Source organism: Protomyctophum bolini, assembly GCF_963924005.1.
Source record: "Protomyctophum bolini genome assembly, chromosome: 10".
Lineage (NCBI taxonomy): Eukaryota > Metazoa > Chordata > Actinopteri > Myctophiformes > Myctophidae > Protomyctophum > Protomyctophum bolini.
Genome location: NC_137871.1, coordinates 33,467,670 through 33,485,789, shown reverse-complemented (window position 1 = coordinate 33,485,789; position 18,120 = coordinate 33,467,670).

Here is an 18,120-nt window from a genome sequence, read left to right as displayed (position 1 = left end):
ACTCACATCCCCACTCAAACAAAGGCAATGCTTTAGTAGATTATCCTCTACGGGCCCATTTGTGTACAAGTCTAACGTTAACTTTGGTGATTGGCAGCGGGGTTTGATGTTGAAGATTGCATCAAATCTTTGTCTGATTGTCTGAACGGTTTTCTTCACAAGGTCTCTTTTTAACAACAGACTAATTTAAATGTGTCAACATGATGGCAACCATCTACTGTACATGGCTGCATATTGATGGAAGTACAGTAGCCTATAAAGTAACCAGCTGTTCCTGACATGCATAAACTTCAAATCTCGCCTGATAGCATTTTGCTGCAAACTGGGGGGTCAGCAGTCAAAAAGGGTGCTCGTTTTGGGGTACAAGGTTATGTAGAGTCAGTCAAAGAACAAGATTCCTTTACAGGATCTCCTCACTGGTCAACAAAAACACCTTGAAGACCTTAACAGGAGCCCTCGTACAAGGTTTCTTTGACTATGCATCCACCTCTTGGTACCACAGCACCTCAAAGGCCCTTAAAACAAGGCTCCAGACCTCCCAAAACAAACTGGTCAGGCTCCTACTTGGCCTCACCCCCCGAACCCACCTGCCCACTTTGACAGGCTGGGATGGCTTAGGGTCGACGACAGAGTACAGCATCTTGCAATGGGTCTGGTCCACAAGATTCGATACACCACTAAGATACCCATGTACCTGTCTAAATACTTCCTTAATGTAAACGAAGTCCACACCCACAACACCAGAGGGAGTGCAACAAACCATGTACAACCCAGATTCGGCTCAAACAAGGGACTAAATTATTTTCGCTCCTATGCCACCAAAATGTGGAACGCCCTACCAACAGTCATTAAGACATGTGAATCCCTTGACTCCTTCAAAACCGCTCTCAAAGGGCACCTACGGATGGCTGCAATTCGAAACTGGCCTCTGTAAAATCTGAATCCCCCCCACCCCCTTTCCCCTCACTGTATATGTATCTTTTCCCTTTTTGCTTCCTATATGATGAATACCTGTTCTGTTCTTAAACTACATAGAAGTGTCTATTTGTATGTCTCTAAATGTTTTGATGAATTGAACAATGTGGACCCTGTTGTAAACAAGTGTAATGCTTAATTGGGTCGTCCACTCACAGTTAACAGTCTCTGTATTAAGTTTGTGCTTGAAATGTACTGTAATTCTACAAACTGTTAATAAATATTTCAATCAATCAATCAATGACGTGTATCATGCAGTTGTTGTGGAAGTGTACTCATTTTTTTTTTGAAATACTCTGTCACAAGTACAGGTCCTACATTCCAAAGGTGGGGATTTATCAGTTTTATCAGTTAATGTATGTTTTGTATGAATCTAAATCTGCAAAATAACAAATGAGCATATTTAAGTACTTTGCAGATTCACTGATATACTTAATCAAAATGTACCTTATGGAGTCCTTGTTCTTTGCTGGCAGTAGTGCTGCTACAGTTCACTGTTGGGAGGGAAAGACAAGGAAGTTACACGTCTTGCTGACACCATCCTTCTTGCTAGATCGCTACTATACTTTGTTAAAATGAACCTTGTGGAGTCCTTTGCTGTGCATGAGTATGGCTCCAATCTACTGCAGTTGAATATAAAATACTGTTTATTGCACACCTTCCAACTCTTTGTGTGAGCTCAGTTCCATTTTCTTCAAGAGGACCTAGAGCATTGGCTAACAAAGTGGGGCTCTGGGACCCCCAGGGGTCCTTAATAGGGGGTTCCCAGCTAAATGTGTTAATACAGCATAAAATAAAATCGAAATCAATTTAACCATAATAGATTCAGCTATTCCCAATTTGGAATATGTTAACACAAATTATGTATGTCCTGGCATAAAGAATTTTCAGAAGAAGGTCTGTGGTCAAATACATATTCATTTGCGGGGCCCTGACATGAAAATGTTTTGACCTGAAAATGAAATAAACAGGATGACTTGAATTATTTCCGGTTTGTGCTGTTTGTGCTCTTGATGTGTGGCAGACAGGAGGACTAAAGAAGAATAAATACGGTAAAAATGAAAAACTCACATTTAGGTGTTGTTGGGATACAAGTCTCAGATGTGTCTGGTGTCGGCTGAGCTGCTTAAAAAGATCTGGAAAAGAAAATGGGAACATTTGACAATGCAATAATACAACAAAGCAACATACATTTCGGTGCGTCAGTGTAAGTGCTTGTTTTCCCTGGTGAAGTAGGAGCTGTCTGAGGCGCTGATTTGTATTTGGCTGAAAAGAATGTGTGCCACTGCCAGCCAGGGACCACCAAAATAATGTTTTAAATTAGTAGTTTGTAGTTGGCAACCACACCACTGCATGTCCTGTGACATTAATTACGGACATGTATTTTCAAATTCCTTTTTAAAAAAAATCTATTTTAGCCCCATCATATTACACTGATCCTAGCTTCCCTTCACTGGCTGCCAGTGAGTTTCAGAGTTGATTTTAAGATTTTACTGATGACTTTTAAAGCCTTGCAAGGCCTGGCTGCAAGCTACATCTCTGATATGGTGGAACCGCATAAGCCGGTGCACAGCCTTAGATCCTCAGGTAAGGCTCTGTTGGAAGTTCCCAAGACTGGCCTCAGTCACCATGGGCCATCTGGCTTTTGGAGCCCGGGCGCCCGGGCGCCCAGGCTCTGGAACGCCTTTCCTGAGGACTTGGGCTATAGGCTAGCTATGTCAGTGTCATCTTTTAAATCGCTCCTGAAAACGTATTCGTATACCAATAAGGCCTTTCCTTATAGAGTTTAGTACCCTTACCTTGCACATTTGTTTGTGTCAATTGTTACTTTCAATATATAGGCTATGTAGTATCAGTATGTGCGTTATGTGTATATACACACTATATATTTTGGTTTTATTTTATCTGAATTTTAATGTACCGTTATGTTTATCCCTATGGATGTTTTAAATAGTTTATTAGTAGACTGACATTTTAAGAGGCTAGCCTCAGCCTGTTTCCAACCAAACCACCTGCATGTCCTTGTCAATACTACTAGGCCTACTACAATAAAACTACAAACATAGAAGACATAGGCCTACAAGTGCAGCTCAAAGCTTAGCAGAATAGGAATCACATAATGCCAAATATCTAGCATTTGTCACGAAAAAGGCGCGCTATTCTCATGCATTGCAAGTAGCCTAGCCTACATGAATGTGTCATACTCATTTTGAACCATGGTTCAGTCAGTCGCCACGCCATAAACCTCTCACGTTAGTTACCTTTTAGTACAAACGGCAAACTCGAAAGCACATAAATATATAAAAACATATTTAACATTTTGGAAGAGTGTCCTAAACATTTCTAGTGCAAAAAGGTGTGATTCTGTACACTACAAAGTACAAACCTGTCTTTAAGAGCTGGAATCGGTTGTTGACGTTCACGTTCATCAGCTTGTTTGTCATCAAAAAAAAAAGCCAATTCGCGCGCGACCTCTAACCTGACGCTAATACCGCCCTCATCTGGCAGCGTCAGGTTACGCGACCTCATGCTCTGCTCAGGAATGCCTTCTGCACAATACCTCCACGTACGACGGTATAGCGCGCAACCCAAAAAAGAAAAAGAAAAAAAACAGCGAAATAATTGTGTAGTGCAGTGGTTTTATTATCAAGGACCCCAACATTAATTGTGTATGTATTTGGCTGAATACTAAATATATAAAATTAAAACAGTTAGTGTAGGCTACGACAAAATGTTTGCCTGACATAGTGGAGAAGGACTAGTAGCCTATAAAAATAGTATTGATTTGAAAATATTTTGAAGAAAAAGATTTGTTTAAAAAAATAGGCCTACTTCAAAAATAGCAGATCTTCAAACTCACAACCAAACCAATGATATGAGCTTTTAGTCAGATCTGCTATTTTCAAATGGGCTATATAAAGAAACAGATTTTGCTGCTATTAACAAAATGTTCTGTGGACCTCCAGGAACATATTTTTTAAAACATTTTTTGCCTGGAGGATGCCTGCATGTGACTCGTGAAAGGCAGGTCTTAGCTAGAGGCGCTTACCAGAAACTGCTCCGCTGGTCAACAGTAGAACTCACTGGTCAGCTCCCAGCTGTGTGGCTCTTTAGGCTATGTGGGTGTGATGCAGTCTGCTTCTGAAAAATCACCAGTCAGAATTTTGTACATCTGCAGGCCTATCCAAGATCCTTTAATGTGATGTCCCATTTTACAGTAGAAAACCTTGTCACACTTTGCCCTATAGTGTGGGTAGTGTTTGCCAAAAATAAAAGGCACATGTAGGAAGAACAGCCAAAAACTGGAGAAAACTGGAGGACTGTCAGACAGACACCTTGGATGCAGAGAAGTCAGTTCTTTATTCACCTTTTCACAGACCATCAAAATGCAAAATTGAAGAACAAGGTATTTACACAGCAACTGGGCAGATTGGCCCTATGTCCTCACACCTCTGCAGTCCTGCTTTGACTGATAGGCACTGGCAGTGGGAAGTCTCCCTACTTATATAGGCTAAGACCCTCCCACAGACCATACCAACCCTAAATTGATTCCACAATTACCCCAGTTACTTTTCAATGTCCAGAGACATCACATTTCACGTACACATTTAAAGTGTTACATAATATACACAATGATAAATCAGAGTACTATATATATTTTTTTTTAACTTTGTTTATTGGTTTTTTTCACAGAAGCATTATTTAAATACTGAGTTTGACAAATAATAAATGGTGGCATTGACAGCTTCTCTTAAATAAACCCCACAATGATGACATAAAAGAGTAAACACATTGAATTTTCACCCCAAAGAAAAAGGACAACAAAATACAAGACAAACAAACCTTAAATACAACATCAGTAAAAGTCGAAAAAATAAAAGGCAGACAAAAACAGACAAAACAGTAGGCCTACACAACATCCTATCAACAAACATAGGAAGCCTACATGATACATCCATAATCCAATACAATACAATATAATCCATACAATCACAGTATAAGATACTTTTACAACAACAGTCCAAGCAGAGACGGATCCAGACTCTGAACGAATTGAAAGAAAGGACCCCATATCCTCCCAAAAATCGGAAGAACCATTCAAGGAGTGTCTAATCTTTTCCAGATTTACACAGTACAAGGTGTCCCTAACCCAATGAGTGTGAGAAGGGGAAGTGGGCGATTTCCAGTTGGTCAGAATTAGTCTCCTAGCTAACAGAGTGACAAAGGCCAAACATCCCTCTCTGGTTTAGAGAGCGATGGTATTGAGGGAAAAACACCAAACAGGGCCCCCAAAGGTGTGGGTTCCACTCTTTGCCCGACTATCTTTGATAAGGAATTAAAGATATCTGTCCAATATTTGTGTAGAGAAGGGCAGAGCCAGAACGTATGGATGAGGTCTGCGGGAGCCTGCCGACATCTATCACACTCAGGACTCAGGACACATCATTTTATATTCTAGACAACCTGGCCTTGGTGTAGTAGACACGGTAATCAGAGTACTCTAAACAAACCCTCATACTGTTGGTATGTTCCCCACACCCCACAGCTGATAGTTGCTCCCTGCAATGGAGTCAACCAATTATCAATCAACTTGAATCAAGCATCAAATAATATATAAAGTTCAATTCAGTGTCAGTAGCACAGTGAACTGCCACATTACCTCCCCCATCTCCTGGCGCAGCCATGGTGGTAAACATCACCTTGCAGAGTACCTGAGTAAACAGATGGCCAAGTTTTTTAGAGGGCAGTCTGATGCCTTGGCCAGGCTGCTGTGGTAGTGGTACTGGTGCTGCTGTCTGATGCCAGGTGTGAAGAGTGGGTCCAGATAGGACACATAGACGAGGTTGAGGTGTGCAGAGTGTTCTTGGGGACTCGGGAGGCTGCGCACCCCCTGCTTGGACTGAAGGTGGGCCCTGGTGTAGGTGGCTGACTGGCTGCCCTTATGCATTGCATGTCCCCCACCAGTAGTCCTTCTTGGTCCCTCTTTGCCCTCCAATTGTCGCAGCAGATCAACCATCTCCTGCTGGGTGGTACTGCACGGCGAGGCCGGGACGACTGCCCGCCATCCTCCCATTCTTGATCCTCCACATCAGGCTCTGCTGGTTCTGGTTTGGCTCTCTTGTTACTGGTTTGGATCCTCTTTCCCACCATGGGAACCTTCTTCCGGGTGGACCTGATCCCACCACTGCCACCAAATGTCACACTTGCCTAGTGTGGGTAGTATGAAAACCGGGAAAATATATAGAAAATAACCTCCAGGCAGTCCTTGATGCAGAGACGCTGTTTGTCTTTATTCACACAGACCAAAACAAAAGTATTTACAGAGATACTGGACAGGTGGCCCTAGCTCCTTCCACCTCCACAGTCCTACTTTGACTGCCAGGCAGTGGAGCCCCTCCCACTTGAACACGCCACCCTGAATTGATTCCACAATTACACCAGTAGTTGTCCAGGGACAACACATATTATTCATCACATATTACTATACATCACTTATTATTCAATCAATTAACCATATCATATAAACAATGATAAATCAGAGTACTCTAAACTGCACCAGTACCATACTGTTGGTATGTTCTCCATACCCCACAGCTGATAGTTGCTCCTTGCAATGGAGTCAACCAATACCAATTATCAATCAACTTGAATCAAGCATCAAATAATATATAAAGTTCAATTCAGTGTCAGCAGCACAGTGAACTGCCACAACACTCTAGACTTAAGAAACTGGACCTATACCGGTAAGTTGGCTCTGTTGACTACTTGGACCGTCTTTTCTGTCTACACGGTCACCTCTCCCTTCGACAAGAATAGCTCAAAGCGTTGCGATGTGGGTTAACCACTTGAAGTTTGGCATCCCTATTATGGGGGGAAAATAGACGATCTACACGCTCACAATGTCTCGCATTGCATTTTCGGCGAAGGGATTTGTTGTAGACGGAAATACTAGAGGAACTAGGATAGAGCCCTGGGGAACTCCGGCCAAAGTATACAGTGTTTACCGACCGTAATTGGTTAAACTGAGTATACAATCGTTTCGACTCCTCAACAGAACGGCGACATGAACAGCTTTTCCCCCTAAAAAAAGCTTCTGTACAGTAGACCTACATGAGCAGGTTTACAACGACTCGGTGACCTTCTCATTTCATATTCCACAACATACATGAATTATGACGACCTGTCTGACAGTGACTTATCGTCGACTTTCCATTGTCAGTGTAACTGTGCTCAGTCCCAGAGGTGGTCCATCTGTTTGATAGGAGACCCAGATAAAGAGCCAGTCACTGAATGCTGAACCAAGTGTTTACGGTCGCCTGTCAGTTAAATGCCATGTTGACTTGTTTTATTTATAACTTGATTATTCCGTGTGTGTGTGTGTGTGTGTGTGTGTGCGTGCGTGCATGCGTGTTTGTGTGTGTTTGTGTGTGTGTGCACACACGTATGTGTGTGCGCACTCATATCATGTGTGCGTGCGTGTGTGTGTGTGTGTGTGTGTGTGAGAGAGAGAGAGAGAGTGATAGAGCTTCCATTTATGACAGCCAATTAATTCAGCTCTCGGGGACTGTGTGAGGAGAGACAGCGACTTGCGGGCTGCATTAGTCATGCCGCATCGCAGAACAGCATCACAAGCCTCTCTCTCTCACACACACACACACACACACACACACACACACACACACACTTTAAAGGTGACTCAGTGTGTTATCTGCGTGTGCGCGTGCACGTGTGCATGTGTGCACACTGTGCAGTCATGGTTGTGTGTGTAGGTAACATTAGCTGTTCCCCTCCAGAGCAATGCTGTCACACCCCCCACCCCCAAGCCACAGGGGCTCAGAATGTACGTGGCACGCCCCACCTGGACTTATAAGGTCTGCACTCGGGTTCAGGATGGAGAATGGAGTGCAGTGTGTGGAACTTGCGCTGAAACATTTAACAAGCATTACAATGCACCACTTATAGCTCCTGGACAACTATTTCATATTTAATTGTGTTTCTAAACCTTTTTCATTTCAAGGACCGCCAGGGGAAGGCAGTTTAGAGACCAGGATTACTGCATGTTTTTGTGAGGGTATACCTACCCTAGGGGACATGGGGAGAACATGCAAACTCACCAACCCCGCCTCGGGTATGGGCACTGATGACGCGGAGGAGAGAGCACGTGCCCAGCACCCACAGCGTCCCCAGCGGGAATCGAACCCAGGACCTTCTAGCTGTGAGGCGACAGCACTACCGACTGTGCCACTGTGCCCCCTTACTGGTCTTACTGGTATTATATAAGGGGCTGCTGTGCCTCGATAGGCAAGCATGGGGGAGTATATAGACAGGATCAAAACAGTATGAGCAGAACATTGCAGCGACTATACTTACCTCACAGTGACAGCAGACTTGCGCTCCTTATAAAGTTCTGTGTAACCTTTGCAGCCAGGGAATGAGGACGCTACTGATGCATACATAGTACATACCCTTGCTGTCCCACTGTTCAAAGATGAGTCTAGACGCTGCTCCATTACCTCGCAGCCAGACAGTGACTCATACATTTTGACTTGGCAAGTTTCTTTGCGTGTGTAGACATTGTGAGGAGAATTTTCCTGCTCCTCAAAAGAGAAATGGTTGATTCATGGGTAATCTCTCAAGAACAGATACCTATAGCTATGCTACTGAATCTGTCGGCAGGGGCATTCAGAACGTCACGTGCATACAGGAATGAAAACATAGCTGTCCCACCGGAAGAGGAGGGCCTATAAGGCAGAGCAAACGGGCAACATCCTGCTATCCACATTCTGTTTGCCGCCGCCCCTGCAGGTGTACATGTATGAATTTAGAGTATGTTGCATACAGTAGTATATGCATATGCATGCGTATATGTGCGCATGTGCTTGTGCTTATTTCCCCTTTCATGGGCACGTGTGCATCAGTGCCAGCGTTGTCAGTCATGCTGCTGTGTTCATCCACTGTTTCTCCTCGAACCAGTGGCAGCGGGAGCGAGGAAGGGTCGATCTCAGTGCGAGGAGAGAGGAAAAATTGACGAGGAGTAAAACAGTGGGTGTTGGTAGGAAGGAAGCCTCCGCCATGCTCCCCCTTACAAAGCACCATTAGCCAAGGTCTGTGGCTGACAGATGATGGCTCCCTAATGGTGCAGAATCACACTGTGATTTACAGTCTTCATATCTAACCAGAGAGAGATTAATTATTGCCGGCAAATTGACAGGGCCGAGGAGGTGGCGCGTCCATCCGACTGATGGACAGCGCCATCCCTCACACTGCTTCCTGCCAGAGGGCATCGCTCTTGACCTTGGAGCGTCCACGACAGCGGGCTCCCCTGCCCTTCGACTGATCTTCACAGCATCAGCACTATATATATACACCGCCCATCCTCCTCCTGGTCTCACTTCTCCTGCTCTAGTCTTATACAGCACTGGTTCTCAAACATGTTCATGCCAAGAGCCCCCATGTATTTGGCCGCTTACCCCCATTTGGAAAGATATTCAGTGCCACCATGGATGGACCCTGATAAGACTTGCCAACTTTTGTCAACGCATTTTCTAAAATAGTATCCTTTGAGACACACATACAGGTATGTCGGGGTATTGTCCGAATCCACCATTGCTTCATGGGGTGAAAACAACAGTACAACACGGCGTATATTGGAGTTGCATTACGGAACGGACACCTGATTACATTTTATGGGTTTTTCTTGTCATAGAGCAAACATACAGTGAAGTATCGTAGGGCAGGTGATTGCAACAACCACCGATGCAGTGAAAATGGAAAACGGGACTGCCAAATATTCTAAACTTTCTGCGATTCTTTTTTTTTTTAAGATTTATTTATTGATAATGCAGACATCATTTACAACAATGAATTACAGAATCATGATTTCTTTTTCTTTTTTTAAACAAGACAAGACAAACTCAAAAAATAAAAGACAAAAAACAGTAAAAACAACCCCCCCCCCACCCCAACCCCAGAAAGGAAAACTACACAGCTCTCATTACTCTGTATTGTACACAACACCACTTGACAACATCAACTCGGATAAATACATGAAAATAACAATATAAATAAAACTAAAACTAAATCAACCCAGAGGAGATATTGAAGGTAGAACCTCAAAGAACCTATACCCCATATCTTTTCAAAAGTAGCAAGCCTTCTTCTTACATTGAACTTTCCGCGATTCTGACAATAATCATATTCTTTGAGACATTTTGCGGAGTCAAACAAAGATTCACGTGCTGTTGATCCCATTCCCCTATTTACTCATTCTAGCACATGATGTGTGTGTAGGCACTAGGCAGAAGAATATCTAGAAGAATATCACAACGTGTTGCCTCGTGACACGTTGTGATTCCGACGATCGGCTACTTTTGAATAGCTGAAACCTATAGATCAGTGTTTAAGTGTTTTAAAACTGTTCTGAACCCCCTGGAATCCCCTCAAGGACCCCTGGATGTCCCTGGACCCCACTTTGAGGACCAGTGTGTCACAGCATCATTCTACACTGCTCCCTCCTGCTCCCTGACTGCTCGCTGACATTTCTCTTCATATGAAATGTCCGTGATATATTCCTCCCACCGATGCCTGTGACCTATGACAAGGTGAACAAAGCAATCGATGGCCAATTAAAGAGACGATTCACTGTCAGGTGTCATCTACATGTTAAATCATGCCTGTGTCTTGGGCACGTTTGCTATAGATCTGTGTGTGTCTGTATTATTGAATGGAACAGAATAGAATAGATGGCACAGATTAGAGTGGAGACATTGTCGTTCCAAATGTTGAAATTTGCAGAGAAAAGATGTGATGCAATCATCACAAAAATGAATTGATGCAGAGTCAAAAAGTCACAAGGGAATTGGGATATGATAATGCGTGCGTGCTGCAGGAGAGAGAGAGAGAGAGAGAGAGAGAGAGATACTGTATGTTGCCCAAAGCTATAGGAAACACAAGTTTCAAGATTCTAGTTTGTTGTATTCACCCTGTTTGCCCTGTGGACATCCTATACTAGCGGTGATAACTTATATGTGGTATCCGATCTATTTGAGGTTTCTTTGAAACATCTGGTGCCCTCCTATTGAGAACCTATCTATTGAGGGTTCATCCTTTGTGTGACATTTCTGTAGGGTCGAGGTAAAAAGCAGAACAATAAACATGCATTCATACAAGAAATGTTCTTGAATGCCATCTGTGTGCCATCATGAACAAATGGAGAGCCAACCGTTGCAGTGCTCGCATTGTAGGTGGTATAACAATCCATGTCAGGATCCATGTCAGGGCTATTGCGAAAAAGAGCTTATTCAAGGTTTCGTGTTTTATTTCCATGCGTTTGGCAGAGACAGTTACTCAGGAGTAATGACTCATTGAACCAAAAGAAGAACATAATACGATAATACAATGTAAAGAAAAGGTTTTTTCTTTTTTTTTGCCTGTACCTTTAACACCTCTCATTGCAGCACAGTCGCCCCCCCCCTACACACCTCACTACTCCCTGCACATTCTCTCTCTCTCGTTCTCTTTCTTAGTCTCTCTCACCCTTCACCCTAACCTCCATCCATCTCCATTCACCAGCTCCCCATAGCTAAGCACCTCTCGCCCCTCAACCCGTGCACTCTCCCGTGGCGCCCATGCACACTTAACACCTTACAAGACAGAGGATCACCGGGAAAAGGATAAGGTACCGCTAAGAGCCGGCATGTGGCTTAATTCACTTTGTTCCTCCAGGGGCTGAGCAATACATATATCACATCTTTGGATAAATCCTGAGATTTATGACTTCACCATCACATCACTTTTTATTTTATTTTAAGTCCAGTAGTGCGAGAAGCTTGGTCGCCCTTCCTCCTCCGTCTCATCGGCCCTGCTGCAGGGAACTGTGGGAAAGGACCGTTTAAGCACCTCTACTGATCCTTTAGCTACGCTTTGCTTTAACGCCCCTATACCCCCACCCACACAGCCACGCATGCAGCCGCCCATTAGCAAGCTCTAATCAGCGTTGGAAATCGCTTAAGGATCGTAACATTGAATCAACTCGATTCCAGGTCATGTTTCCTTCCTCTCTCTCTCTCTCTCTAGTCACTTGAACCCCAATCTGGCAAATAAAGGAAAAATCACACTTGTGTGAAGTGAGGGTGTGAGGGGTACTCTTATCATCATCATCATCATACATCCCATCCGTGCTCAGCCAATCAGCTGAGCACATTCTGTGCTCACTTACACAGTCACAAACCTGTGCAAATGAGCACATTTCATGCTCATACACACAAACACACAAGCTGTGCATAGGAGGGGCTATAGCGCCCCTCAACACAGGGCGCTCTTTCCGTCAACAGTCTGTCTTTTCATAATTGCAGTGGTGGAAAGTATGGAAAAAACAACTACTCAATTAGGCTACTCATCTAAAAACAAGACAAAATAAACAGACAAACTAACAAACACATTGACGCAAGCATTATCTAAAAACACATCAGAAGGAGAATAAAATGAAAAACAAATATGGAATAAGTGGATAAAAGCATCAGAGATTGCCTACTCCCCCCCACCCCACCCCCGTCTCTCTCTCTCTCTCTGAGGTTGGTGCTTTAAAAGGGAGAGATCACGTCAATCCCAAGTGTCAGCAATTAGCAGACAGGGGCAGAGAATTGCTCTTTTCATAATGAATGTTATTTATACATGCCCCCCTTAGGGCATACAGTGACTGGACATGCTGGTTCACAGACAGGCCGCACATCACTGCTCTGTCTGTCTGTCTGTCTGTCTGTCTGTCTGTCTCATACATGCGGGCGTGCGCGTGTCTTTCTCTGACATCAGTATGACCCTGCACATATTCTTATTGAACGACAGACAGTAAATCTGTATTGCAGCAGGTTGTCAAACAAAACACTCCCGGCTGTCCAGTCAGACATTGCTTAGTATGTTAATAATGAGAAGTATAGAGGTCAGCTCCGTCAGTGTCAGCAGCCCCTCCCTCCCTAATCAAACGCTCTAGTTCGGTGGATTTCAACCTTGTTCATGCCGAGGCCCATTATTTATTTGGCATTTGAACCACGGACCACCATTTGATGACATTTAGAAATATTTTGTTATCGTTGGATACGATTTTGTCCACAATTCCATGCTGTATTTATGCGGTGCCATAAGGAGAGATAACATCATATGTAAACATTGATTGATTGAAAATAACAATTCTTCTACATTCTGTAATTGTGTAGACTTCTTATCAGTAATGGAGGTGTTTAACAATCATTCTACTCTTGAGAGTGTACTAAATGGACCCGTTTCATGAGTTGAAGATCTATAAAGGGTCCATTTGGTTACCAACTCTCCAACATTTACCTATGGGGACCACCTGAAACCCCCTCAACGACCACTGGTTGGAAACCACTTGAAGAGACAGCACGGTCACAACAGGAACATAATGTATAAAACATCTGTATGCTTCTCAAAGTATTCATACTTTTCTTCTTGGGATCTTCACTGATCGTGGATTTGAAGTCACACAGGACAGGAGAAGCCGCTCACCACTTGTTTTTTCAAGGTTGTACTTTAGCTACAGTCTATGGTACATACAAGTAAAACCTATGTTGGTATGGATACTTCAGACAATGCAGCAGCATAGATAATAAAAGAAAATGATAATAAACAAATATATACGTAAAAAGAAAGGAAGAGAATGCAAAAAGAGAAAAAGGAAAGAATAACATTGATTCTAGAGCAACACAAATGTAGCCTATGTGTACATATGTACATGTGTATATAATGAGCACGCAAACCACAGACAATGAAGATATTCAAGGTCATGCATTTTCAAAAGACCACTATATAATATATAATAGCATGAAACAAGCTCATGAGAACATGTGTGAACAACACATGCCTTCATAAAAGCTCTCTCTCGTCCTCTCTCTGTACACAACACTCATTTCAGTCTCTAAGGTCAAAGAGGTCACATGGAGTGTACAGTCTCATAGCTTGCGTCAGACCATGGAGCGCTACTGCCCTCTGATGGCTACTGGTTTAGAAAGTAAATATCTCACTCACACACACACACACACACACACACACACACACACACACACACACACACACACACACACACACACACACACACACACACACACACACACACACACACACACACACACACACATGCTGTGAGTCTCCCTTGACAGGCCAGGGACCGGGTCTGAATAGAATGTGCCACAATGTTGCATGCTCATTTTTCATTTTTTACATATTATGAAAGTGAAGATTGTATATTTTCAGAAGATTTACATTGAAATATCATAGATTGATTGTAAACTAAAAATGCTGAAGTACGAGATCACAACGTGTCCTGTCCTGTCCTATTTTGTTTCATAATTGAATTAGGCCAGGGCTTAAGTGTTTATAAAAACGGTTCCTGGTTTTGGAGGGGGACCCCTGAAAACTCAGAGCAAGTCGTACCCAGACAGCAGAGAGCTCTAGGACTCAGAGCAGCAGTCGCACCCAGACAGACAGCAGAGAGCTCTAGGACTCAGAGCAGCAGTCGTACCCAGACAGACAGCAGAGAGCTCTAGGACTCAGAGCAGCAGTCGTACCAAGACAGACAGCAGAGAGCTCTAGGACTCAGAGCAGCAGTCGTACCCAGACAGAAAGCAGAGAGCTCTAGGACTCAGAGCAGCAGTCGTACCCAGACAGACAGCAGAGAGCTCTAGGACTCAAGAGCAGCAGTCGTACCCAGACAGACATCAGAGAGCTCTAGGACTCAGAGCAGCAGTCGTACCCAGACAGACAGCAGAGAGCAGGACTCCGAGCGCTGACAGAGCGGTGAAAGCGGTGATGCCAGTGGTGAGTGCACTCTGGCCCTACTTGTGTGCAAGGCACAAGTTGGCACAAGTTGGTGAGAGAGAGTGCATTTCTAGTTTTGATCTGCAATGTTTCATTCTTGGAGTGGTGGGGTTTTTTTAAGATTTGTTTTTGGCTTTTGTGCCTTTATTGATAGTTACAGTGAAGATGGCCAGGTAAGAGGGAGAGAGAGGAGAGAGACATGCAGCAAAGGTCGTCATGAAAGGGACTCGAACACGCTACGTCGCTACGCACTGTCAGGCTAGAGCCTAATAGCCTATATATGTGGCATGCGCCTGGACCAATCAGCCAGCGGGCACCCCAAGTACTCAATAGTTTTACTTAAATAGAAGTATCAATAGGCCTACTGCAATAGAAATACTCTGTTTCAAGTAAAAGTACAATTAAAAATGTACTTGAGTAAAAGAACTGTCAGGCCAGAGCCTATATGTGGCATGCGCCTGGACCACTCAGCCAGCGGGCACCCTTAAATAGAAGTATCAATAGGCTTACTGCAATATAAATACTCTGTTTCAAGTAAAAGTACAATTCAAAATGTACTTGAGTAAAAGAACAAACGTATTGGCATCAAAATGTAGGCCTGCAAGAACTACGAAAAGTAAAACGTACTCATTATGCAGAATGTCTCCAGATCTACAAGCTCACAATGCGTTGCTGCATCACCACGCATTGTGAGCTTGTAGCCTATTGTAGATCTTCTATTTTAAAATGCCCTAAATGTATAGGGCTGAAGTAGGTAATATATACTTTATTTTGTAATATGCAATGTTAAGTAACTCAAGTTTTCAAATAAATATAGAGTAAAAGTAGGCTACAATATGTTCCTCTGAGATGTAGTGGAGTAGGCCAACTGGAAATTGGAAAACCACTGCATTATTGTGGCACATTTTTTATATCAGAGTGCAGACCCAGTAACCTGATGACGCTCCATCATGTGAGGGAGGTTCATCTTATCACAAGTAATAAATCCTCAAGATGGCTACCAGTGGCCAGACAGTGAGTGCAGAACACGAACCTATATCCTGTGTCTGTCTGGTGACGTGCATCGCTGGTGGTGAAAGTTGACAGGGGTGTCATTTTTCAACGGTTGGTTCTTTTGTTGAGCCAGAGATGAGATCTGGACTCGTCACGGCACATGGCAAGTGGGATGTAATCCCCAGTGAGCCAACTGAGCAGGCTTCATTATGTTGAGAGAGACGTCTTCACCCGCCCAACAAATAGCTGTCTGTTTGTTGACTGTTACTGCCAGGAAGGCTCTGGAGAGACGAGGGTTATCTCAGTCGATTGTTTGTCTGTCAATTTCCACGAGGGCTTTATGTGTGGGGACGCCTTCTCCAAATGATCCCGTGTCAGCTATTGCCAAGGTTAATTTAACGTGGTGTTGTACTTGTGGCATCATTCATTTGGCATTTCTGTATTCACGAATCACACAATGACACGATGACACAGTATTGCATTGCATTCTTAAAACTGTTCTTTTGTCTCCATCTAGTGGTGTTCAGTGACATTTCTGCATTTGACAGCTTGCATGGTTACCCTATGATATTGATATGTAATATAAGTGGACTGTCTAAGAACTACCATGGGTTCAGGCTTTGAAATTAAGTTACTCTCTTATTTGCGTATTTAAATATTTTCAATATATCAGTTATGAGAATAACCCTCATAAAAGCATCATTCTTTACTGGTCACCATAACTCATAACTTAATGATCCACTGTTTATAGGCTGTAGAAATGTAAGCAAATACCATTTACTGGTTGACTTTAAAATAGGCCTACCAACCCATCCATTGATTGTACTGTATATGAAATGTCTGACAAATAATACAACACAATAAAGCAACCATACTTCAAAAAGACACCAAATCTCTACAGACATTTAATAATAATGTATACGATTTATGATTCCAATGGAGGTTTTGCTCAAAACACTTTATCTTTATATTCCCAATTTGACCAGTGCAACATGGTCAAAGTGGGGTCTCCAGCTAAATGAGTCAATATAACATCAGTTAACCACTTTAACTGTGTTTTATACGTGGGTTATTTAAAAAAAAAAATAGCTGATCTACAAGCTCACAATGCATCATGACGTTGTTAATGCATTGTTGTGAGCTTGTAGATCTGCATATTTTGGGGAAATAAAATCTTGAAAGAATATGAAAACTTTGGAATAAGTTAGATCATTTTTTTTTTTTTACTAAAATATTCTATTATGGGTTCCCTGGCACAAAATCATGGGGGTTACACTTAATTGGATTAAATATTGGCTTCTGTAGCCATTCTGGATTCAGTGTAGAACGTTCTCCCACTCCTGACAGCTAGCTTCAAGGGGCCCTGGCTGAGGTTGACATCTCTGGGGGTGTTTATTCTTCTCTTGATGGCATCATGGCTCCCACCACTGCACTGCCTATCTGCCATATGGTGTGCTGCAAAGAAACTCATTTCCACACGTACTCTCAGCCTGTCACGCATATAGCCATAATAACACTAATAATGACTTTATTCATTAAACACTTTTCAAAACGACGGTTTACAAATGCTGTGCTTTGCTGTAGTTGTAAACAAGCAAATAGCCTATACTGAAAAGCACACAGAAATAAATAATAAAATGTTAATGAAAACTATTTAAACTGTTAAGTAAAGTGTAAACTGTGTCTCCATGTGTCACCATGAGGGCATTAGGTATAACTTTCCATGTTCAAAGACACAATCTGCAGCTGAGCCACCATGCAGGGGCTAATTCTTACATTTGGTATTTTTTTGTACAATTTTCTCCTTGTATAAGCAATGTTAAGTTACAGCACAATAGAGCAAGTATATGACACAGGCCAGCGTATATAGCACATAAATAGTCAGTGTTATGTTATGTATCCATTTCTTGAGAAGGACACCAATTTGGTCAAATTTGCACTCTTTGCACAATTAAATTAACACTGACTGAGTATTTCACTATAGTGACCTTTTTGCTTCATAAAGGACACCCCACCCAGTGACCCCACCAGTCTCCCACAGAGCATAACAGGTCGCACACGAGTCCCCCAGACCCTCTGGGGAATTTAAAGATGACCCATGACTAGCATTGATTCCTCAAAGTGTGCAGGAACAAATAAAAAACACTGGACACTAGATATATGGTATAGTAGCCTATAGGCCTATACTGCATGCATGGACTAATAAGACCGTTAAAACTACATTTTCGTTCATTTTGAGTCAAGCCGAAGTATAATAGCTGACTTACTGAAAAGGGGTCATTGGTTGTTTTTGCACCATTGTGAGGTAGGCTATAGCTTGTT